This window comes from Schistocerca nitens, chromosome 12, assembly GCF_023898315.1.
Source record: "Schistocerca nitens isolate TAMUIC-IGC-003100 chromosome 12, iqSchNite1.1, whole genome shotgun sequence".
In the NCBI taxonomy this organism is placed as follows: Eukaryota; Metazoa; Arthropoda; class Insecta; order Orthoptera; family Acrididae; genus Schistocerca; species Schistocerca nitens.
In genome coordinates, this window is record NC_064625.1 from 89504614 (window position 1) to 89528770 (window position 24157).

A 24157-nucleotide genomic window follows, 5' to 3' on the forward strand; every position below is an offset into this window, starting at 1 on the left:
TGAAGAAAACGAACGAAGATGAGACTGTGATTTGGCGCTGCTCAGAACAGAAAGAGAAGCATTGCCGAGGAAAGCTTAAAACCAAGGATTCTACAGTGCTCTTTTCGCACGAGCATCAGTGTGGAGCTACAGAGGACTCTGCACCAGGCAAAGAAGAGGACACGAGAGGAAAATACGTCTATTTCCAAAATTTATTCAGGGGAGCTAGGTAGCTTGCACAATCGACGGTACGACTTTGTGATAGAAATCCCTGGGCAGCGAACAACGAACAGCACGTCATACAAACAAAGGGCAAAGTCGTAGGGAAGTGAGAGGGATCCAGAGACAAGAGAGAGCAGAGCTCTTAACTATGAATGATGGCAGCAGTTTCCTGTTACGTGACGATAAATCAGGAGACAGGATAAAAAGCTATTTAAATATTAAGTTATTGAATGACTTGGCGATATTTGCCGTGATCAATTTCGAGCTCACACAGAACTGTTTTTGTTACCTACATTTTTGTTACCTACACGTCGAATATTTTGTTCTGCTTCAGGCTGATGTTTACGCAGTGGTTTAGCTATGTTTTTGGCATCCAAGGTGGACTTCTGTCATCCTTATTTATTTACTAATTCCGATAGGACCATTCTTCCGTTTGAGGTGCTGTCTAGGTAAGGCATTTCTGTTTACATTTAGACTTGTTCCTAAGGTTTTAAGGTATAAAAATTCAACGAAGCTTGAAAACTTTAAACAAATTCATATGCGTTCTTCAAACTCTTACCTGTGGTAAAGAGACTATAACAAAAATTGTACAAACAGTGATTTTTAGTTGAATGTTCCATCCAAGTTCTAAATACTTTTTCACGCTATGTCTGATATAGGAGGAGTCAGACGTTAACTGTTAGTTAATGCTTTTTTTTATCTCATTGTCTGTTAAACAAAAACGAATGAGTAATGTTTGTTTTTAAATTTTTTTGTCACTTACTATTTTGGTGATTCAACTGTTAGATTTCCAAGAGAGTTAAAGGTCACTGACAGATGTCAGAAAAGAAAATATTATTACTACTTTCATTGGATTCTTCTTCATTATCTCTTTCTTGAACTAATACACTGTCTTCTTTTGCATGACAGTTATCTGCAAGATTGTCTGCGTTTTCTTTAAGTCCTTCAGTTTTATCAAGAACCACCTCTTTAATAGGTTCTTAATTTTTGTTAGTATCGACAATTTTTTGATCATCTACAAATGCACTCTTTTTGCGCCTTCTTTCATGTCCTTCGGGTCAAGTGCTTCTCTGACGTAAGTTTAACAAATTTCAGCATTGAATCAGCCAACAAGTGGCCCTTCGAAAACCTGACCGCAATGTACTTGTTTATTTATTTATTTACTTACTTTGTTCTTCACTTGGGCAACGACGCTGTGTTCTAAACCAAATTTCTGCATAAATTAATAGAATCTTTTTTTTATAACTTTTAATCAGTAACACTGAAACTGTTAAATGCAACATACAGTGTGGCTAGTACGATACGGCTTGAGCATGCTAGCTCGCGTCCCCAGGGCATTAGTCGGCCCTTCCTCGACCTTTTCTGGGCGGAAAATTCACAGGGCGGAGAATACACACCGGAGAAAATCCCCAACCAGGCCTGGAATCGAACCCGGTACCCCGTGATCCAGAGGTAGCAACGCTAGCCACTAAATCACGCGCTGCGTACTGAACGGGTCCGCAGCTAGTGTGGGTTTTAATAATCACCGAAATGCGTCCACCCCCTGCACTGCGGACTGCGCGCTATTATGAAACCACCTGGCTGGCTTCCAGAACAGAAGCCAGGAATCGAACCGGCAACCTTTGCCTTTAGCAGGCAGTGCTCTGACCGACTTGTGAATAGTTGTTAGTATCCTCAGATCTACTCCTCCTCCTCCTCCTCCGGCAATTTTATGTACAGGCTGTATTTCTTTAGAACTTGTTCAAGCACTTTTGCGATCTGACAGTGACGTAAAATCCACTGACGACATACTACGTAAATTGAACAGTATTTCTTTTCAAAATCCGCGACTGTCTACTGCACAAATCTATGCTCAAAGCCCATGATTTAGAAGACAATCTGCACAGCAGTCCTAGAGAGTGTCCGGGAAGTATAGACGAAAATTAATATGCTATAGAACATACAAAATTCATTGAAAATGTAATATTTTTCTTTTACAAACACATTAAGCAACTTCTCCCATGTATGTATGAAAAATTGTATCCTCCATATGACTACCCAAGGCCGCGCGGCAACGAGCAATGCGTTCATTGAAGTTCTCGAAGACGCGTTCACGAACATCTGGTGGGATGGCGTTAATAACCCTCTTAATTTCATCCTTCAATTAGTGTACTGTTTTTAGTTTGTTCACGTGCACTTTCGATTTTACAAATCCCCACAAAAGAAGTTAGAAGCTATTCCTGGTTGCCACGCAAAGAGAGAATTTTTTGAGGAAACTTTTAATTCACCAGAGCAATCGTTTCATGGGATGTGTTACATGTCGCACAATCCTGTTGAAAACAAAAAGCGTCATTTTCATCGATAAGAGCAAAAACCACTCAGAAAGTATGTATCGGTAACGGTCGCCGTTCACAGTGACGGCGGCTTTGTGCGTTGTGGATTCGTCTCATCTTCCACAGTCACTTGCGGATTTTCTTTATTCCAAATTCTGCAGTGCTACTTATTGACGGCCAGCCGCGGTGGCCGAGCGGTTCTAGGCGCTTCGGTCCGGAACCGCGGTGCTGTTACGGTAGCAGGTTCGAATCCTGCCTCGGGCATGGATGTGTGTGATGTGAGAATCAGCAAAACATGGATCGCTATCTATTCTGCAGTGCTACGTATTGAGCTATACCGTCCATGACTGTTTGGTGACCATATTTTTCATCTCACGGTCTACACGTAGCCTTAATCATAAATACGATATTAACTGACATTTAATTAAAACAAATTGTATCGAGATCATTGCATGTCGTATACATGCTCAGCGTTCGGTTGCCTTGAAATGGTACGCATTCATAATGCGCGAGTTACAATGATTCATCAGTTCAATATGTTTCCCGTCATTTTATTACAACAAACCGTACAATTAACAACGGGTTTTCCAGAAATCCTTAATTTTTCTTATGCTTAGAAACGGTAAACAAACATACGGTCTCCAGCTGAAAGCCAATATGGCGTGTGGAGGGTCTGTACTGAAGAGAGATGGCGTGCATGTGACGTAGATGGCGTTCTTCCATCTCATTGGTCGACGTTCAAACGCCCGTTCAGAATATCTGTCATGTTAGGAATCGCTCCGCACGTTCGGAAAGACTCCCCAACTTGCTTTTCCGCGCTATGACGTCATAAACTCGACAGGCTCAACGTTCGACAGCAAGGTCCGTGTGCAGGCGGCTTTAGGGCGGTGTGGTAGGCGTGGAGGGGGCGGGTCCAGCCGAGGGGGATCCACCCCGCCGCCATCTGCGGCATGACCTTGAACCGCCACTGCAAATGGCTGCAGAGCGAAACACACAGGACACTCCTGACACCGGTCCTAGAATCGCACGAGTTTATTCTAGAATAGGCTTCTAATCGCCGTTCCCCAGTTACTTACTTAATGGTATACCCACCACTACAAAACCATAATTACTGAGACCACTGCAGCTCTACGGCCAACATGAGTACCTATGACAATATTACTCGCTGTACTCACCCAGAATAACTCCGTCCGAACAGGCAATGAAGGCCAACGGTTCCGACCGTCCGCCGTGTCATCCTCAACCACAGGCATCACTGGATGCGGATATGGAGGGGCATGTGATCATCACACCGCTTCCCCGACCGTTGTGAGTCTTCGTGACCGGAGCTACTACTTCTGAATCAAGTAGCTCCTCGGTTTGCCTCACAAGGGCTGAGTGAACCCCGCTTGCCAACAGCGCTGGACAGACCGGATGGTCACCCATCCAAGTGCTAGCCCAGCCCGACAGCGCTTAACTTCGGTGATCTGACGGGAACCGGTGTTACCACTGCGGCAAGGCCGTTGACCTCGCTATACAGGAAGAGGATATTCTCATGAGACTGTAGGAAGGAATTTTCTCTCATGAAGACTCAGGGACTGACGGCATTAATGAAAGCGAAGTGTCAGTTGAAGACAGCGAACTTGATTTGTTGGGGTAAGCAAATAGCTTTCCAGACTGATCAGAAAGTCCTGGATGTCCACATGCGTCATCAGAACAACTACAAAAAAATGTAAAACTGTTGTTCCTCATGAAAAACGTGCAAGAGAAGCAAAGTGTCAACCAGTACGTGGCACCCCTAGGCACTGGGTACGCTGTAGCATAAAGAAGAACACTCATAGAGCACAGTTCCATTTGCTTCAACTATTCCTATGCCTATCTGCAGAAAGGGACTGTATTTTGTCTTACCACCAAAGGTAGCATTTCACACGCAGTGGCTCCATTTGAAACCTCCCTGTACGTGTTCAATTGTCTAATAATCCAATTAAAAGAAGAAAATTCAAATAATCTAATTTTTAATATTTCGAGTCTGGAAAGGTTAAGGCCGTCTTTTCCGAATGTACTTCTGACCAAAAAAGCTATTCTAGTTGCTGGAGTCGGAGTTTTTTTTATTAATTATGCCTTTTGAGTTGTTGTGGTAATACTTCCATCATCCGCTATCACATATTAATTCCTTTACTTCTAAGCGAGGAGTCAAATACCAGTTTTCATACATTTAGCTTCCAAAATCGGTTGAATGTCCAAATATGCCGGAACACGTATTTTGTTATTTTTGACCGACAAAGCAAATACCAATTTTCGATGTTCTAGCCGTTTTTCAAAAAACCTTTCATCCTCTGTTCCACGCCCTTAGGGGTGGAATTTCGAAAAATGTCTCCTTAAACGATGCCTACAGCATAATACTAACAGTCTCTCCAACTCTGTGTCCTTAGCGGTTTGGAATGGGCGTTGATAGACTCAGTAAATCTGTACATTTTCTTTTATGTTTAGAGATTGCCAACTGCCATCATTTCCAAAAATGGTTCAAATGGCTCTGAGCACTATGGGACTTAACATCTGTGGTCATGAGTCCCCTATAACTTAGGACTACTTAAACTTACTAACCTAAGGACATCACACACATCCATGCCCGAGGGAGGATACGAACCTGCGACCGTAGCAGTAGCGCAGTTACGGACTGAAGCGCCGAGAACCACTCGGCCCTAGCGGCCGGCTAACCAAGAGATAGAACTTCACATATTAAGTTAGTCCTTAACTCGTTGATAAACTGCTGGCCGTTGTACAGGCTGTTACTCGGCTTGGCAGTTGTTGGATGTCGTCTTGAGAGATTTCGAGCCAAATGCTGTCCAATTGGCGAGTCAGATCGTCGAAATCTCGATCTAGTTCCAGCGCCCTGCCCATAATGCTCCAAACGTTGTCGAATGCGAAGATATCCAGCGACTTTGCTGGCCAAGGTAAAGGTTAGACAAGGACGAAAACTGGCAGCAGAAACTCCAGCCTTGTACGGAATGGCATTATCTTGCTAAAATACGAGCCCATAAGGGGCAACAAGATGGGGCGGAGAATTTTGTTGAAATACCGCTGTGCGGTAAGCGCGCCGCAGGTGACAACCAAATGGGCCCTGAAAATAAAATGAGACCCAGACCATCACTACTGCCTGTAGGGCTATATGGCGGGCGATGGTGAGGTTGGTATCCCAGCGCTGTCTGAGGCTTCTCCACAGACGTCTTTCCTAGACATTAGGGCTCAGTTGGAAGCGAGACCCATCAATGAAAACAATTCTATTCCACTCAATTAGGTTCGAGGCCGAACGTGCCCGACACCACTGCAGATTGGCTTATTGGTCAATCAGTGGGCACAATTGGCGCCGTGACCCAATCACCATCTGCACGTCGGATCAATGGTAATGATGAATCCGCGGAGTGCCTCTCTCGCGACTGTTGGATGTTCTGGTTCTGTAGTCTCTCTAGGTCGATTGCTACTTTCTTGGCGCTGTGTTCAGCCATGCCAAGGACCTTGCCGGAGGGGTAACACCGGTTCCCGTTACATCACAGAAGTTAAGCGATGTCGGGCTAGGCTAGCATTGGATGGGAGACCATCCGGTCTGCCGAGCGCTGTTGGCGAGCGGGGTGCACTCAGCCCTTGTGAGGCAAACTGAGGAGCTACTTGGCTGAGAAGTAGCGGCTCCGGATTCGTAAACGGACATACGGCAGGGAGAATGGTGTGCTGACCACATGCCCCTCCATATCCGCATCCAGTGACGCCTGTGGGCTGAGGATGACACGGTGGCCGGTCGGTACCATTGGGCCTTCATGGCGTGTTCGGGCGGAGATCAGTTTTAGTGTTCACCCATGGTTCACCCATTCCTGCCAACATCGTCGAATACAGGCATCTCTCCTATTCAAGTGTTGAGCGATTCGCCAGTCGCTCCAACCGGAATCTTTGAGTACATGTACTCTCTCAAATCCTAAAATTGTATACATTGTTCCCGTGCCTGTCTGCGAGACTCATTTCCTGCCCAACTGAATACACATAATGAAATCCGCAAACACTTTATGCCCGGGATCGACATGCTCCAAGGTGCGCGGTGAAATTTTGATTTTTTTTCACCGATACCTATATGAATATCGATTTGAGTCCATTTTGCACAACTTCTTCGTGGTGCGTCTACTCCTTTTTTAGCGTGTAACTCGATTTTCTTGTTTTATAAATTATTATTATTATTTATTTTATGGCCTTCATTGGACCACTGTAGTCAAAAATACAAAGTTCTAAACAAGTTGTTACACATGGATACAATTTGATTCAACAATAACTTAATATATTTAGGTAATATAATTATTAGAGGCTATTCTTATATGAAAGGTGTTTTGCTCTTCTGTCTGCCCAATATTTCTTCATTCTTTCAGATATTTTCTTTCTTTCTTCATCTGAGACAACTCTTCCTGTACTCCTTTTATTGATTTTCATTTGTAGTCTGGTTTGCGGGTCTTGCAGTATTCTGGTTTTCTCTGTCTTGTTTTTTAGGTCATCTACTGTAATTTGAAGTTCTTTTATATCTTCCTTAATTTTTGTGACCCATTTAATGTCGCTCTTGCTATTCCACAATTTTTGTATTATTTTTTTAATCTGTTTTCTGGAGTTCTCATCCGATGTCCAAAGAATGAGATGCGTTTCTTCCCGATTGTGCTCATGACTCGTTCTATTTTCTTATATACTGTTTCATTTGATGCTATTCTCCAATGTCCATTTATTTTATACTGTTTATTTATACATGTCCTAATTATTCTTCTTTCTATTTTTAGTATTCTGTCAATTTCTGCTGTATTAGTTGTTTTGAAGATAGTTTCAGCTGCATATGTTATTTCTGGTTGTGTAACTGTTTTATAGTGTTTTAATTTTGCATCTATAGATAGGCTTTTTTTGTTGTATGTAGTTTTGGTAATGTAATTTGCATAGTTCAGTTTTTTTATTCTATTTTGCCATGATGGCTTCTCATTTAGATTGTATGTTATTATTTCGCCTAAATATTTAAATTTATCAACAATTTTGATCTCCTGTTCTCCTATTGTAATTTTGTTTGCAAGTGGTGGATCAGTTAGCATAATCTCCGTTTTTTCAAATGATATTCTAAGGCCTACTTTCTCTGCTATTTCTTGTAGTGATTTCACTTGTTGCCTGGCTTCTTGAACGGTGTTGGCTAGGAGAGCAAGATCATCAGCGAATCCCAAGCAGTTTAAGCTAATATCATCGTATGCACTTCCAATTCTTATCCGCTTTGGATTGTCCTTGTACCATTCTCTCATTATGTATTCCAGTGAACAGTTGAAAAGTAATGGTGATAGGCAGTCACCTTGTCTTAAGCCTGTTTTTATGAGGAATGGTTCCGAAATTTCTTCTCTAAACTTCACTTTTGATTTGGTGTTGGTTAGAGTGAGTTGTATTATTTTTATTAGTTTTGGATGGAGTCCTAGATTTCTTAAAATTTTTAATACTTAAGGTCTGTGGAGACAGTCATATGCCTTCTTAAAATCTACAAATGTTATTGCCAGAGATTTGTTCCGTTTCTTGTAGAATGCCATAATCAATTTTAAACTAATTATCTGCCCTGCACAGCTTATCCATGGTCTGAAACCTCCCTGATAGTCCCCTAACTCCTGTTCCAATTGCTCCTTGATTCTTTCATACAGGATCTTGGATAGAATTTTGTATGTGCAATCCAGGAGAGAGATTCCTCTGTAGTTGTCTGGGTTGCTCTTATCTCCCTTTATGTGTAGTGGGTGGATGATAGCTGTGGTCCAATGTTCGGGGAATCGTTCTGTTACCCAAATTTTTGTTAGAGCCATGTGAAAGGAGGTCTTGACTGTGGAACTTGCATATTTCCACATTTCAACAAAAACTTGATCTTTTCCACATGCCTCATGATTTTTTTGTTCTTTAAGAATTTTTTCTACTTCTTGGGAAGTTGGAGGGTCTAGTTTGCTAGGTTTGGTTTTAATTGGGGTATTTACGTTGATTTGTAAGGGTTCTTTGGGTTCCTCGCGATTCAGAAGTTTGTAAAATGCTTTTGCCATGATTTCTGCATTTTCCTTGTGGTTTATAAATATACTGATACGTTTTGTTTATATTTGCTTGTTTTTAGATCTGGTGATGCCTATAAAGCCGTAGAGGGTTAGGTCCCTACTGTACACTGCGATAATGAGACATGGGATAGGGATGTGCACATATACAGTTGGCGGTGGTATGGAGTAGGCCTACAGAGGGTATAAAAAGGCATTGCGTAGGTGGGCCTGTCATTTGTACGCAGGTGACTCGTGTGAGAAGATTTCCAACGTGATTATGGCCGCACTAAGGGAATTAACAGATTTTGAGCTAGACGTATGGGATATTCCATTTCGGAAATCGTCAGGGAATTAAAAACTCCAAGATCCACATTGCGCTGCGAATGCCAGATTTCAGGCATGAGCTCTCACCACGGACGAATCAGTGGCCGATAGCTTTCACTTAACGACCGAGAGCAGCGACATTGAGTAAAGTTATTTGTGCTAAAAGACAAGCAACATTGCGTGGAACAACCATAAAAATCAGCGTGGTTACATAAGGCGAACGCATCGGTTAAGACAGTGCGGCGAAATTTCTAGTTAATGATCTGTGGCAGCAGACGACAGACTAATGTGCCATTGCTAACAGCACGACATTGCCTGCAGCGCCTCTCCTGGGCTCCAGACGATATCGGTTGGACTCCAGACGAGTGGAACACCGTTACCTGTTCAGATGAGTTCCTATTTCAGTTGGTAGGAACTGATGGCAGGGTTCGGGTGTGGCACAGATTCCACGAAGCCATCGACCAAAGTTGTCAAGGAGACACTGTGCATGGTGATAGTGGCTCCATAATGGTGTGGGCTGTGGTTACATAGAATGGACTAGGTGCTCTGGTCCAACTGAAGCTATCTTGAAATAATTATATTGGGCTACTTTGGGACCATTTGCAGCCATTCGTGGACTGTATGCTCCCAACCAGCGACGGAATTTTTATGGGTGACAATGCGGAATGTCCTCAGTTTGAAGAACACTCTGTGCACTTCGTGCGATTAATTTGGCAACGCAGACAGTCCGACATGAATCCTCACCGAGTGTGGTGGCGCAGTAATTAGCGCACTGGACTCGCATTGGGGAGGACGAGACGGCTCAAGCATGCGTCCGGCCACGCTGATATACACTCCTGGAAATTGAAATAAGAACACCGTGAATTCATTGTCCCAGGAAGGGGAAACTTTATTGACACATTCCTGGGGTCAGATACATCACATGATCACACTGACAGAACCACAGGCACATAGACACAGGCAACAGAGCACGCACAATGTCGGCACTAGTACAGTGTATATCCACCTTTCGCAGCAATGCAGGCTGCTATTCTCCCATGGAGACGATCGTAGAGATGCTGGATGTAGTCCTGTGGAACGGCTTGCCATGCCATTTCCACCTGGCGCCTCAGTTGGACCAGCGTTCGTGCTGGACGTGCAGACCACGTGAGACGACGCTTCATCCAGTCCCAAACATGCTCAATGGGGGACAGATCCGGAGATCTTGCTGGCCAGGGTAGTTGACTTACACCTTCTAGAGCACGTTGGGTGGCACGGGATACATGCGGACGTGCATTGTCCTGTTGGAACAGCAAGTTCCCTTGCCGGTCTAGGAATGGTAGAACGATGGGTTCGATGACGGTTTGGATGTACCGTGCACTATTCAGTGTCCCCTCGATGATCACCAGTGGTGTACGGCCAGTGTAGGAGATCGCTCCCCACACCATGATGCCGGGTGTTGGCCCTGTGTGCGTCGGTCGTATGCAGTCCTGATTGTGGCGCTCACCTGCACGGCGCCAAACACGCATACGACCATAATTGGCACCAAGGCAGAAGCGACTCTCATCGCTGAAGACGACACGTCTCCATTCGTCCCTCCATTCACGCCTGTCGCGACACCACTGGAGGCGGGCTGCACGATGTTGGGGCGTGAGCGGAAGACGGCCTAACGGTGTGCGGGACCGTAGCCCAGCTTCATGGAGACGGTTGCGAATGGTCCTCGCCGATACCCCAGGAGCAACAGTGTCCCTAATTTGCTGGGAAGTGGCGGTGCGGTCCCCTACGGCACTGCGTAGGATCCTACGGTCTTGGCGTGCATCCGTGCGTCGCTACGGTCCGGTCCCAGGTCGACGGGCACGTGCACCTTCCGCCGACCACTGGCGACAACATCGATGTACTGTGAAGACCTCACGCCCCACGTGTTGAGCAATTCGGCGGTACGTCCACCCGGCCTCCCGCATGCCCACTATACGCCCTCGCTCAAAGTCCGTCAACTGCACATACGGTTCACGTCCACGCTGTCGCGGCATGCTACCAGTGTTAAAGACTGCGATGGAGCTCCGTATGCCACGGCAAACTGGCTGACACTGACGGCGGCGGTGCACAAATGCTGCGCAGCTAGCGCCATTCGACGGCCAACACCGCGGTTCCTGGTGTGTTCCTTTTTTCCATTTCCAGGAGTGTAGGTTTTCCGTAGTGAGCGCTGCGTGGCTCGTGTTCGTGCCATATCTCATTTGACATCCTGTTTTTACTGTGCTACCAGCTAGTTACGTTAATTTCAATTACTGATGTCACTGAGTTGCCGCCTTGCCTGCCCGTGAGCGGCAGCAGCGGCGCTTATCGATATAAGCCCTGGCGTGTTATCTTTGCTGACTGCTATTACTCCCCAGTTGTCGTGTGTTCGGGTGAGTTCGGATATGGCAGTGAGTTGGGAGGCGCCAGCAGTGCAGTTCGGACCTGGCAGTGATTGACTTAGGACGCGGCAGAAGTTCAGTCGGGGCGCGGCTGCAGTGAGGTCCGGACAGCCATGACTCGCCCGACGGTTGCCGATACATATCACTTGAGTGCGGACCACCTTGGTTGGTCGACGGTCGGTCGTCTTGTCGGACGACGTGTACGAGGTGTGGCTAGAAAAAAACCGGACTAGTACTGGTGAAACAATAAAACGAATGCAATAAGGCTGAAAGTCGCGTGGCCTGTCACGTGACTCTCGCTCCGCCTACTGCTCGAGTTTCATCTGCCTCCTGCACTCAGTCTGCCCGTGGCGTCTGTTTTAAGTAGTTGACGTTTTGTCTGTGCGTCGGAAAATGTTGAGTGTACAGAAAGAACAGCGTGTTAACATCAAATTTTGTTTCAAACTAGGAAAATCTGCAAGTGAAACGTTTGTAATGTTACAAGTGTACGGCGATGATTGTTTATCGCGAACACAAGTGTTTGAGTGGTTTAAACGATTTAAAGATGGCCGCGAAGACACCAGTGATGACACTCGCACTGGCTGACCATTGTCAGCAAAAACTGATGCAAACATTGAAAAAATCGGTAAACTTGTTCGACACTTTCCTTGTCAACTCCTGTCAACACTGCTCTGATTGTTAAACGGCGATCTTGTCGAACAAGTTTACCGATTTTTTCAATGTTTGCATCAGTTTTTGCTGACAATGGTCTGCTAGTGCGAGTGTCATCACTGGTGTCTTCGCGGCCATCTTTAAATCGTTTAAACCACTCAAACACTTGTGTTCGCGATAAACAATCATCGCCGTACACTTGTTGTAACATTACAAACGTTTCACTTGCAGATTTTCCTAGTTTGAAACAAAATTTGATGTTAACACGCTGTTCTTTCTGTACACTCAACATTTTCCGACGCACAGACAAAACGCCAACTACTTAAAACAGACGCCACGGGCAGACTGAGTGCAGGAGGCAGATGAAACTCGAGCAGTATGCGGAGCGAGAGTCACGTGACAGGCCACGCGACTTTCAGCCTTATTGCATTCGTTTTATTGTTTCACCAGTACTAGTCCGGTTTTTTTCTAGCCACACCTCGTATGTTGGCTGGCGCTCACCTATGGGTTGCCTGCGTGTGCCGACTCGTGATTCGTCCTTGTTATTACACAGTCGCTGCCGTTAGTATTGTCTAGTTCTTCGGGCAAGTGTTTGTGAAACTGTGTGTAGTTTGTGTGATTTTGACTGACAAGTTATTTTTAATGTTGTCGGCTCTGAGGAGTCGGTCGGTTGGCGGGGCGTAGTTTGGCCGGGGCCCGCTGGCTGTCTCTACACAGTGTCGGAGACTGTGGCGCTGTTCCCATTGCTACGAGGTCCGTGGCTCACCGACCCTGGACACGGAAGTTGAGTTTCGGTTTAACCTACCAGCAACTCAAGACTGTTCACATTGTGTCGTTTGGAGTTCGTTGTCGGCTGTTGGTATATTCCCGCGAGCAACAACGTGGTTTTCAAGACGGAAAATTGTAGCCACCCTCGGCTGGAGTTTCACTGTATTTGGTTATTTGAACTGAGGTGCACCAGAGGAATATTCCGCCTTGTGGCCGTTAACGTTCCGATTACCTGCCCTGGACGTTGATGTAAATTTCAGGCAGAGTAGTTTCCTCATCGTGTTGTTGCTGTCCAGCGCGGTGTGTAATTTGACAGCTCCGTGTATGATTGGTTGTGGGCGTCAATATCTTCTACGTTGTTCCGTTGAACCCCCTGTTGTGCCCTGGTCGGGTGAAGTGGAAGTTATCTTGTCTGCGGGTCCGCTGACTGTCGGTCGATTGGGTCGTCATCGTATCGTGACTGGTTGGCCCGACTGCCTGTCTCACCTAAGCGAGCGTTAGTGTTTGAATTACAGGCCGACCCTCGTACCCCGTGTGTACTGCCTTATTTTTTAATTTGTTCCTGTTGTTGGTACTTGTATGGCTTCTAGCCGTTTTTGTCTTTTAATTAGAGTTGTTTCACTCTTAAGGCCTTCAGCGTAGTTTAATGTACTGTTTATCGCAAGCCCTTTGGCATTAAAAAAAATCAATTTTTTCGTCCTTCAGCCGCTTTGAGTTTCAGATGTTAGTTCTTACGGTTCAAATGGCTCTGAGCACTATGGGACTTAACTTCTAAGGTCATTAGTCCCCTAGAACTTAGAACTACTTAAACGTAACTAACCTGAGGACATCACACACATCCATGCCCGAGGCAGGATTCGAACCTGCGCCGTAGCGGTCGCGCAGTAACAGACTGTAGTGCCTGGAACCGCTCGCCCCCCCCCCCCCTCCACCCCCCGGCCGGCGGTTCTTACGGCCTTCAGCCTAAATTAAAAAACTGTTTCACGTAAGGACTTATGTATTAAAAAAATAATGTTTTGGAGTTTACAAGTTTTCTACCTTCATCGAATTTGAATTTAATTTGTTTACTTCAGCCTAACCAAAGAACTGTTTTAAGATAAGGCTTTCCTTTTAAATTTCCGATTATGCTTGCGTTTTAAGTTACTGGCCTTCAGCCGTTTTAAATTAAAGTGGCTTTCGGCCGGTAATTAAGTCCCAAAGATTAAAGCTGTGTGTTTAGAAAATTTCTTTTGGGTTCTTGTAATTTTTTATCAAAAATAAAGTTTTCGGAATGAGATTTTCACTCTGCAGCGGAGTGTGCGCTGATATGAAACATCCTGGCAGATTAAAACTGTGTGCCGGACCGAGACTCGAACTCGGGACCTTTGCCTTTCGCGGGCAAGTGCTTTACCACGTGAGCTACCCTAGCACGACTCACGCCCCGTCCTCACAGCTTTGCTTCTGCCAGTACCTCGTCTCCTACCTTCTAAACTTTACAGAAGCTCTCCTGCGAAAAATAAAGTTGTATGTTCGAGTGTAGCTGACAGCCCCTTATTTTGGCCCCTTTCCACAATTTATTCTATCTATCCTGTCCTACGGGTTAAGCAGGGAATTTCACGTAATTTTCCTAAATCACTTCAGGCAAATGCCGGGATGGTTCTTTGAAATGACACGGCCGACTTCCTTGCGTATTCCCACGGGGAAGATGACCTCTCTGTTTCGTACGCTCCCCCAAACCAAGCAACCAACCATGAATCGCATCGAACATTTATGAGCCATAATAGAGAAGTCAGTTGGTGAGAAAAATCCTGCATGGCTTTCGCAATTATCGACGGCTATAGAGTAATCGTGGCTGAATATTTCTGCAGTGGACTTCCAAAAACTTGCTGACTCCATACCATGTTGCTGCACTACGCGTGCCAGAGGAGGTCCGACTTTGTCAACCCACTGAAGTTTAATGAAGTAGCATGCGACCAAGTCACTTACTAGAATGAGATTTTCACTCTGCAGCGGAGTGTGCGCTAATATGAAACTTCCTGGCAGATTAAAACTGTGTGACGTACCGAGACTCGAACTCGGGACCTTTGCCTTTCGCGGGCAAGTGCTCTAGGAGACGAGATACTGGTAGAACTAAGGCTGCGAGGAGGGTTCGTGAGTCGTGCTTGGGTAGCTCAGTTGGCAGAACACTTGCCCGCGAAAGGCAAAGGTCCCGAGTTCGAGTCTCGGTCCGGCACACAGTTTTAATCTGCCAGGAAGTTTCGTATCAGCGCACACTCCGATGCAGAGTGAAAATCTCATTCTGGAAACATCCGCCAGGCTGTGGCTACGCCATGTCTCCGCAATATCCTTTCTTTCAGGAGTGCCAGTTCTGCGGGATTCGCAGGAGAGCTTCTGTAAAGTTTGGAAGGTAGGAGACGAGATACTGGCAGAAGTAAGGCTGTGAGGACGGGTCGTGAATCGTGCTTGGGTAGCTCAGTTGGTAGAGCACTTGCCCGCGAAAGGCAAAGGTCCCGAGTTCGACTCTCGAGTCGTGCTTGGGTAGCTCAGTTGGTAGAGCATTTGCCCGCGATAGGCAAAGGTCCCGAGTACGAGTCTCGGTCCGGCACACAGTTTTAATCTGCCAGGAAGTTTCGTATCAGCGCACACTCCGGTGCAGAGTGAAAATCTCATTCTGGAAACACACCCATGCCCGAGGGAGGACTCGAACTTCCGCCGGGACCAGCCGCACAGTCCATGACTGCAGCGCCCCAGACCGCTCGGATAATCCCGCGTGGCCAACCCAGTGCATTTTAATAAAGTAGCATGCGACCAAGACACTTACTGTTATAATGTAGTCCGATACAAAGTTGTCCACAGTTCGAAACGGCCACATTACGCGAAATAAAATTCTCCGAACTCGTTGCAGATCAGGGGAGAGCCCTGGTCTGTTCACGCGCGGCGCCATTGTAGTGTCGGGGTGCGAGACGTTTCGGCGCGGCAGCGGCGCGCCCTCCTCGGGACCGGAGCGCTCCCTAAGTGCCTCCTCCACCCCCGCCGCCCTAAGAACGCGGCGGCCATTAGGCGCGGCGGCCGGCTCATCCATCACACGCGGCCGCACCGAGGTCGCTATTGACACCGCTTGCTTTTCATCCCGGCCCACTGCATATCAATATCCCGCCGCGCCGAGCAGAGCCGCTGCCCGCCTGACGTCACACACCCACTGGCGGCTGCACACCGCGGATTATCTGATAAAGAAAGCTCCCCGAGCCCTAAGACCTTACATGGGTGGATTTTGAAGCCCGTATTAGTTGAACATCCGGTGGGCTTCGTGTAATGTTTTCAGTCATGGTTTGGGATGAGAATTGAGGGCTTTATTTACATGTGTACGTTTCTAGGTGCGTGCGTAAATGTGCTGTGTTTGGTGTGAGATTTGGCATGGTTAGTTATACTCAGAAATGACGAATGGCTATGTTCCTTGGCCGTTTATAATTAACAAGTATGAGATTTGTTCATAGCCGTGAAATGAGATGGAATGATATTTTTGTTATTTATCTTATAAGGTATTTGTCGTACCCGCTGCAGTCCTGGGCGTTCTCTTTGCGGTCCGCGCCCGGCAGACACGCTCCTGGGTGTTCCATCTTCGGTCTGCTGCGTTTGGAATCCCGTCTTTGGTACCAGGCATTCCCCCTGTGGTCCTCTCCCACTCACTGTGATCTGCTGAGCGTTGCCGTTCTATTTTCGGTCCGCAGTGCTTCTAAAGGTTCCCTCTGCGGTCCGCCCCCGTCAGTCCCGACCCTGGGTGTTCCATGTTCGGTGTGGTGCGGCTGTAACTCTGTATGGGGATCTTTCTCCATGCCCACGCCTTCAGTTCGTCTATTAGTGGAGTGCTGCAGCTTTCTCCGTTGCTTCTTCAGCAATTCCAGAGCAGGATCCCAGGCTCTACTTAGCTGGTACCCTGTGTCACGGTTTATGACATTATTGGCCACTTTTATCTCGCTGATATCCGGCATAACACCCGACAACCCCAGATGCCATTAGATCGCCGGGAAAGCCTTCAGAATTACAACTGACTGACTGTTTACTATTTCTACAATATGATTTCATCCTGCAGTTGCTGCTCCACCCATGTACAAATTCTTAAAGTATGCATGATACAGTAATGGCGGCCTCAACAGGTGACGGTAGCTGCGTTCTCTGACAGATGCGAAGGGTTATCCGGTGCTTGCTGCTGAACAAGATGATCATCCCCTGTGATGATCAGATGTGAATGACCGGAACCTTGATAAATAATATGCCTGCCTCCACTTTATGTTGCGGTCCAGCATTGGGCCAGTGTTCCATCTCAACGCCCCACAAATCTGGTCAGTACACGATTCAATCAGCCAGCCAAATGGAGAGCCACAGTGAGACCATTATAAGACTCATTCGGGTTCTGATAAGTCTGTGCCACACAAATATGCAGAATCACCCTGTCCTTACCAGTGATCAAACAATCATGTCACAGTGTTCACTCCCCTTACATGCATTATCAACCCTGGTAACAACACTATACACTGACAGCAGTTATTCCCCAGTTCAGAATGGCTCCGTCTCTTGCGATGTGGAAACATTACTTACGGTTTTAATAAATGCTTATTCTATGTGTATCATATATTTGCAGCTGTTTCGTAACGTTTTGCGTATTTTGTTGCAGATGTTGACCCAAGGACCTAAGCTTGGTGAAGTGTCTCCTTTCAAACGGATGGACAGATGAATACCAGCAACCACTGCACGAAGGGTAGGCATCTAGAACAACCCAAGGGACCTGTGCCCTGTGGAGCGTCTCCTTTCACCTGGATGGACAGATTTGCACCAGAAACCACTGCAAAAAGGGTAGGCCTATACAACAACCCAATGGACGTTTGCTTTGTGGAGTGTCTCCCTTCCAATGGACGGGCAGATGAACACCATTAACCACTGCACAAAGGATATGCATCAACCCAGGGGACCTATGCTATGTGGAGTGTCTCCTTTCAGCTGGATGGGCGTATGAACACCAGTAACTACTGCACAAAGCATAGGCCTATACAACAACTCAAAGGCCCTATGCTCTATGGAGTGTCTCGTTTCAAAAGGATGTGCAGATAAATGTCAGCAACCACCGCACGAAGGGTACACAACAACACAAGGGACCTACGCTCCATGGAGTGTCTCCTTTCAAATGGATGGGTGGATGGACACCAGCAGCCACTGCAAAAATGGTATAAACAATCTGTCGTCGAAAAATTTAAACAGAAAGCTCCTGATGATATGGAATCAGAGCAAATACAATGGAAGCTATTCAGAGATGTCTCCATTCTGAATTAACAGTTGGACAGGACATCCACCAACATGCTAGGAAGAAAATGTGCAACTCCTACCGATTATGTTACAGTAAGAAATGCTACTTGTTCTCAATGTGACCAAACAGGGTGATAAGGCATGGAATGCAACGAAGTACGTGGTATGTATAAAGGGCAGGATGCCAGTGCCAAGCAGAAGTTGGAAGAATAAGGGAAACTAAGAAGTGAAAAAGCTGTGCAGTTGAACACAGTCGCAATAAATAAGCCCACAGTCCAAGTAATAGACAGATAAGCCCACAGTCTGAAGAGTAGAGTGTGCCACAGAAAACGATGTATTAGAAAGTATTGTGCACGACTGAGGAAGAAATTGAAGCTACTGTCAGATACAGGGGCACATCTGTTAAGAAAATAAATATTCCTGTTAGTTGTAAAGTTGGAATACATGAAGCAGGAGTATCTTGTCTGAGTAGTGTCTCCAGAAAAGCACCATGTAGGAGTGAGTGCTGTATCTTGAAGATAGTGTACCTAAGAAGAAATGATGTTTCCAGATCAGTGTATCCAGTGAGTGACCGTTGCTAGAATCACATGAGGGTATGGGTGCTGGAGACCTCCATAACTGGTTTCTGACATTTTCTGTTGTTTTTGTTGTTGCTAGACATGAGGTCGTGTTTTATGCTGCAACTGTAAATATTTCGCCTGTAAATATTTTCAGAGCTACATGTATACATACTGCGCAATATATTGTATATATCTCGTCTGTACCAGAGCTGATGGGGAATCCTTGGTGTCCATGAAGCCTTAGTTCTTTGTAGAGCATTTAGAGGACGAGTTTGGGGAGGTGGAGGGCTTGTCAAAAATGCAGTCCGGGTCAGTCTTGATAAAAACAGCATCCTCTGCCCAGTCGCGGTCATTACTCGCTTATAAGAAGCTGGGGATGTTTCTGTTACTATCACGCCCCATAAAAGCTTAAATATGGTCCAGGGCATTATCTTCCACAGGGATCTTCTTTTACGGTCCGATGACGAGCTGCGGTCCAACTTAGAGCGACGAGGTGTCCATTTCATCTGGCCTGTCCACTGGGGTCTGAGGGATAATCAGGTTGCCACCAGTGCCTTCATCTTGGCCTTTGAGGGTGACACATTACCTGAGAAGGTCATGGTCATGATCTACCACTGTTATGTCAAGCCATGTATCACATCCCTGATGCAGTGCTTCAAGTGTTGGAAGTTCGGCGATATGTCTTCCTGCTGTGCTTCCAGCCTCATATGTCGCAATTGTGATCATCCATTCCATCCCGATACTCCATGTTAGCCCTGCCTTTCATCTGTGTCAACTGCGGAGAGCACCATACCCCTTGCTCTCCCGACTGTAAGATTCTTCAGAAGGAAAGGAAAATTGTGGAATACAAGACCCTGGACCGATTGACCTACACTGAGGCTAAACGGAAACTTGAATGGTTTCATCCCATGTGCATGACATCTTATGCCACCACTGTCACTCCTGTTAGAGCTCCATCAGTCCCAGAGCCGAAGGATCCCACCTGCCCCCTTGATGGTGGAGGGCACTTCCCTCCTTGTTGCTCCCACACCGCCTACCTCGGGAGCAGCACCCCCCCCCCCCAACCACCAGGGATGCCAGTCCCCACTTCTAAGCTGGAGAAGCGTAAGTCTTCTTCGGCTTCTCTCGCTAGGAATGGATCCCTTGGGTCACTCCCTTCCCAGGTTCCTACCAGTGGCTCAGCAGACACCCACCAGTGGCTGAAGAAGCTACAGCTTGCTGGTCGTAGAGCGTCATGGTCCTCTTCAGTCCCGGAGACTGAATCAAAGAAGCCCTCCCAGCAAGTGCAACCAAAGGAACAGCGCGAGAAATCGAAATTGAAGACACCTAAGTCCAAGGAACCTGCGGTGGTACCCACTCCACCGCTACCTATAAGCTCTGCGTCTGAGGATGAGGTGGAGATTCTAGTGTCGACTGCGGACCTAGATCTCGCCGGTCCTTCAGACATGATGGATGTCGCTCCTTTCGGTAAGTCGGCAGCAGGTGACCCAGTGGCGTAATTTGCCTCCTTGGTCCCTTCACGCCTTTCTCGGCGATGGACAATGTCATCCTCCAGTGGAACTGCAGCAGTTTCTTACACCATCTTGCTGAGCTCCGCCAACTTGCAGTCTTCACCCATTCTTCTGCTCTTCAGGAAACTTGGTTTCCAGCGATGTGAACTAAGCCCTCCGTGGCTATCGGGGTTATTATAGAAATTGGGCAGCTTATGAGAGGGTAACTAGTGGCATCTGGATCTATGTCCTTCACTCCCTTTACAGCGAGTCTGTCCCTCTACAAACACCTTTAGAGGCTGTCGCTGTTTGGGTGTGGATGCCTCAGGCTGTTACTGTCTGCAGTCTCTATCTTCCACCATGTCCTGGCTGCGCTGATAGCCCAATTTCCACAACTTTTTCTGTTACTGGGCGACTTCAACGCCCATACCCTCTGTGGGGTGGGTCAGTGGCCACAGGTCGAGGCAGCATAGTTGAGCAAGTATTGGCACAGCTCGACCTTTCCCCCTTTAAATACTGGTGCCTTCACACATTTCAGTGTGGCGCATGGCATACACTCAGTCATCGAGCTTTTGATCTGCAGCCCTAGCCTATTATCATCTGTCCAATGGAGTGTACATGACGACCTGTGCGGTAGCGACCACTTTCTCGTCTTTCTGTCACTACCATAGTGTCATTCTTCTGGGCGCCCCTGCAGCTGGGCTATGAATAATGCTGACTGGGACTTGTTCACCTCCATTGACACTATTGAGCCTCTTTCCAATGACGTCCTTGGTGCGGTGGTTCACTCAGACACCACCAGCATCGCTTCTGCAGCAGAATCTACCATTCCCTGTTCGTCTGGGTCCCCTCGGCGGAGGACTGTGCCTTGGTGGTCGCCTGAGATCGCCGGGGCGATTAAAGATCACAGGCGGGCACTCCAGCGTCACAAGCAGCATCCCTCATTGGAACACCTCATTGCTTTTAAACAGCTCCGTGCGCGAGCCCGCCGTCTCATTCGCCATCGCAAGCAGGAGTGCTGGGAAAGATATGTCTCCACCATTGACCTCCGTACCTCTGCATCGCAGGTTTGGGCCAAGAGTAGGCGCCTATATAGCTATCGGACTCCCATCAGCGTACCTGTGCTTTCACTGAATGGAGCAGTCTGTACTGACTCCGACACAATTGCAAACCGCTTAGCAGAGCATTTTGCTCAGATTTCCGTTCTGCAAATCACCCACTGGCCTTCTGCTCCCTGAAAGAGCGGTTGGAACATCAGAGTCTTTCATTTCACATGCGCCACCCTGAATCGTACAGTGTTCCGTTCAGTGAGTGGGAATTCCAAAGTGCCCTAGCCACTTGCCCTGATACTGCTCTCAGGCCAGATCGCATCCACTGTCAGATGCTCAAACACCTCTCAGTGGACTGCCAGCGACGCCAACCGTACCTGGGTTGATGGTGAGTTCCCGTCACAATGGTGGGAAAGCATTGTAATCCCCAATTTGAAACCTGGCAAGAACCAACTGGAGGTGGACAGCTACCACCCCATTAACTTCACCAACGTTCTTCGCAAGTTGCTTCAACGCATGATGAGCCGGCGGTTGAGTTGGCTACTTGAGTCTCAGGGCCTTCTGGCTTCGTCTCAGGGTGGGTTCCGTAAGGGCCGCTCTGTCGCCGATAATCTGGTGTGCCTGGAGTCTGCTTTCCATATGGCCTTTGCCCGCATTCAGCACCTGGTCACTGTCTTTTTTGACATGTGGAAGGCATACGATACGACATGGCGACATCACATCCTCTCTACGCTTCATGGTTGGGGTCTTCCGGGGCCGGTCCCAATTTTCATACAAAATTTTCTGTCGCTTCATTCCTTCCGCATGCAAGTTGCGGCCTCCCATAGTTCGTCCCTAGTTCAGGAGAATGGGGTCCCTCAAAGATCTGTCGTACGTGTCTGCCTCTTTTTAATTGCAATTAATGGGCTCGCTGGGGTGGTGGGAACGTCTGTCTCAGCTTCCTTGTATGCTGACGACTTCTACCTATCTTATAGCTCCATTGGCATTGCAGCTGCTGAATGGCAGTTGCAGGGCGCTATCTGCAAGCCGCAGTCTTGAGCTGTAGTGCATGACTTTCAGTTTGCAGCTGCTAAGACCTGTGTTATGCATTTCTGCCGGCGACACACCCTGATCCACGGCTTTATCTTGACGGCGAACCTCTTGCTGTGGTGGAGAAGCATCGGTTTTTGGGATTGGTTTTTGATACCCGGTTGACTTGGCTCCCACATTTTCGGAACCTTAAACAGACATGTTGGCGGCATCTAAACGCTCTTCGTTGCTTGAGTCACAGCAGCAGGAGTGCCGATCAGTCTACCCTTCTACGGCACTACCAGGTGTTAATTCAGTCCAATCTAGATTATGGGAGCCTGGCTTACGGTTCAGCTTCCCCTTCTACATTGCGGTTGCTGGACCCCATCCTTCACAACAGGATCCAACTTACCATTGGAGCTTTCCAGACAAGTCATATGAACAGCATACTTGAGGAGGCAGGTGTCCCTCCACTGCAGTTGCAGCGCCAACGATTACTGGCTGCTTATGCTACACACATTTGTATCTTGCCCGGGTATCCCAATTATCGTCTCCTGTTCCCTCAGTCTGTCGTCGATCTTCCAGAATGGCGGCCACAGTCGGGTGGTACAATCGCAGTTCGTGTCAGAGCTCTTCTCTCTGGGCCTGAGGTTTTCCCTCTTCCACCTCTTTTCCGGGCCCCTCTGCATACACCCTTGTGGTGTGTGCCACGTCCATGCCTTCGGCTCGATCTGGCCCAGGGCCCAAAGGACTCAGTCCCTCCTGAGGCCCTCCGCCGCCGCTTTCTTTCAATCCTTGGCGTATTTGTCTATACTGACGGTTGCTGGTGTGTCAGTTCTGCTCTTACTCTAGGGAATCATCATGAGCAACACTCATTGCCGGCTGGCTGCAGTATTTTCACTGCCAAGCTGGTCGCTATCTCTCTCGCCCTAGAGTATATCCACTCCTGCTCAGGTGAGTCCTTTGTTATCTGTAGTGACTCCCTGAGCAGTTTACGAGCCATTGAATAGTGTTTCCCTCGCTCTCCTGGTGATGGCTATCCAGGAGTCCCTCCATACTCTTGCCCATTGCGGCCGCTCTATGGCCTTTGTGTGGACCCCGGGTCATGTCTGCATCCTGGGAAATGAACGTGTTGACATGCTGGCCAAATAGGCTGTCGGTGCACCAGCCTTGGCGTTTGGCCTTTCAGAGAGTGACCTCAGGTCAGTTTTGCGGCAGAAGGTACTTCACACCTGGTGTGAAGAACGGCGCACCCTTCCTTTCACCCAACAAACTTCGGGCCATCAAGGAGGCTACCGGAGCGTGGCGCTCCTCCTTGCAGGTCTCTTGCAAGGAGTCTGCTGTTCTCTGCCAGCTGCGCATTGGCCACACCCAGTTGATGCATAGCTATTTATTGCGCCATGAGGACCCACCCATATGTCGCTGCGGGTCAGCTTTGATGGTGGTCCACATTTTGTTGGCCTGTTCCCTTTTAACTGCGCTCAGGCTGATATGCTCCCTGCACTATTAACAGATGACACTGCCATGGCAGGCTTAGTTTTTCGTTTTATTCAGGCAGGGGGTTTTTATCACTTGATCTAATTGTCTGTCCTTTTTTTGTGTTGAGTCTGGCCTTTAGCCTACGATTTTACACTGGGTTTTTTAGTGTGTTTGTTGGTGGTTGGCTTTTCCTTTTTTGTCTCTATGGTCAGCCAACCATTGTCACATTCTGTGTGATTCTAATTCCTTTTGTTTGGTCTCTGAGTCGTTCTTGTCCTGTGTCGTCTCTTTCCATCTCTATTGTCTGTTTTTATTCTTTGTAAGTGCTTCAAGTTCGTGGAAAAAGGGACTGATGGCCCAAGCAGTCTGGTCTGTTCAATCCCATAAACCAACCAACCACACACGAAACTGCATGAGATTACATAAGACATGTTCCCTTAATTGACAATAATGTGTTCAACTTGTGTAGTATGTTATGAGTACCAACAGTGATTCCTCAGTCAAAAGGAAATTTTACATTTATTCAGCCCAAGAAAGAATTTTTGCTAATTTTTGATGCAAAAAGACAATTTGCAAAGCCCTTGGCTGAACAGTTAAACTGTAA

At 47.2% G+C, this 24157-nt stretch overlaps 1 long non-coding RNA gene and 1 pseudogene across 1 annotated transcript in view; one reads left to right on the forward strand and one right to left on the reverse strand.

The window, feature by feature from the left end:
* Positions 1 to 18708, forward strand: part of LOC126215238 (uncharacterized) — a 155317-nt gene extending 136609 nt beyond the window's left edge. The window contains exon 3 of the long non-coding RNA XR_007542110.1: positions 17342 to 18708. This is a non-coding gene — a long non-coding RNA (uncharacterized LOC126215238). The remainder of the gene's footprint in view (positions 1 to 17341) is intronic.
* LOC126215413 (5S ribosomal RNA) lies at positions 3903 to 4020 on the reverse strand (annotated as a pseudogene).
* Positions 18709 to 24157: the final 5449 nt, after the last annotated feature.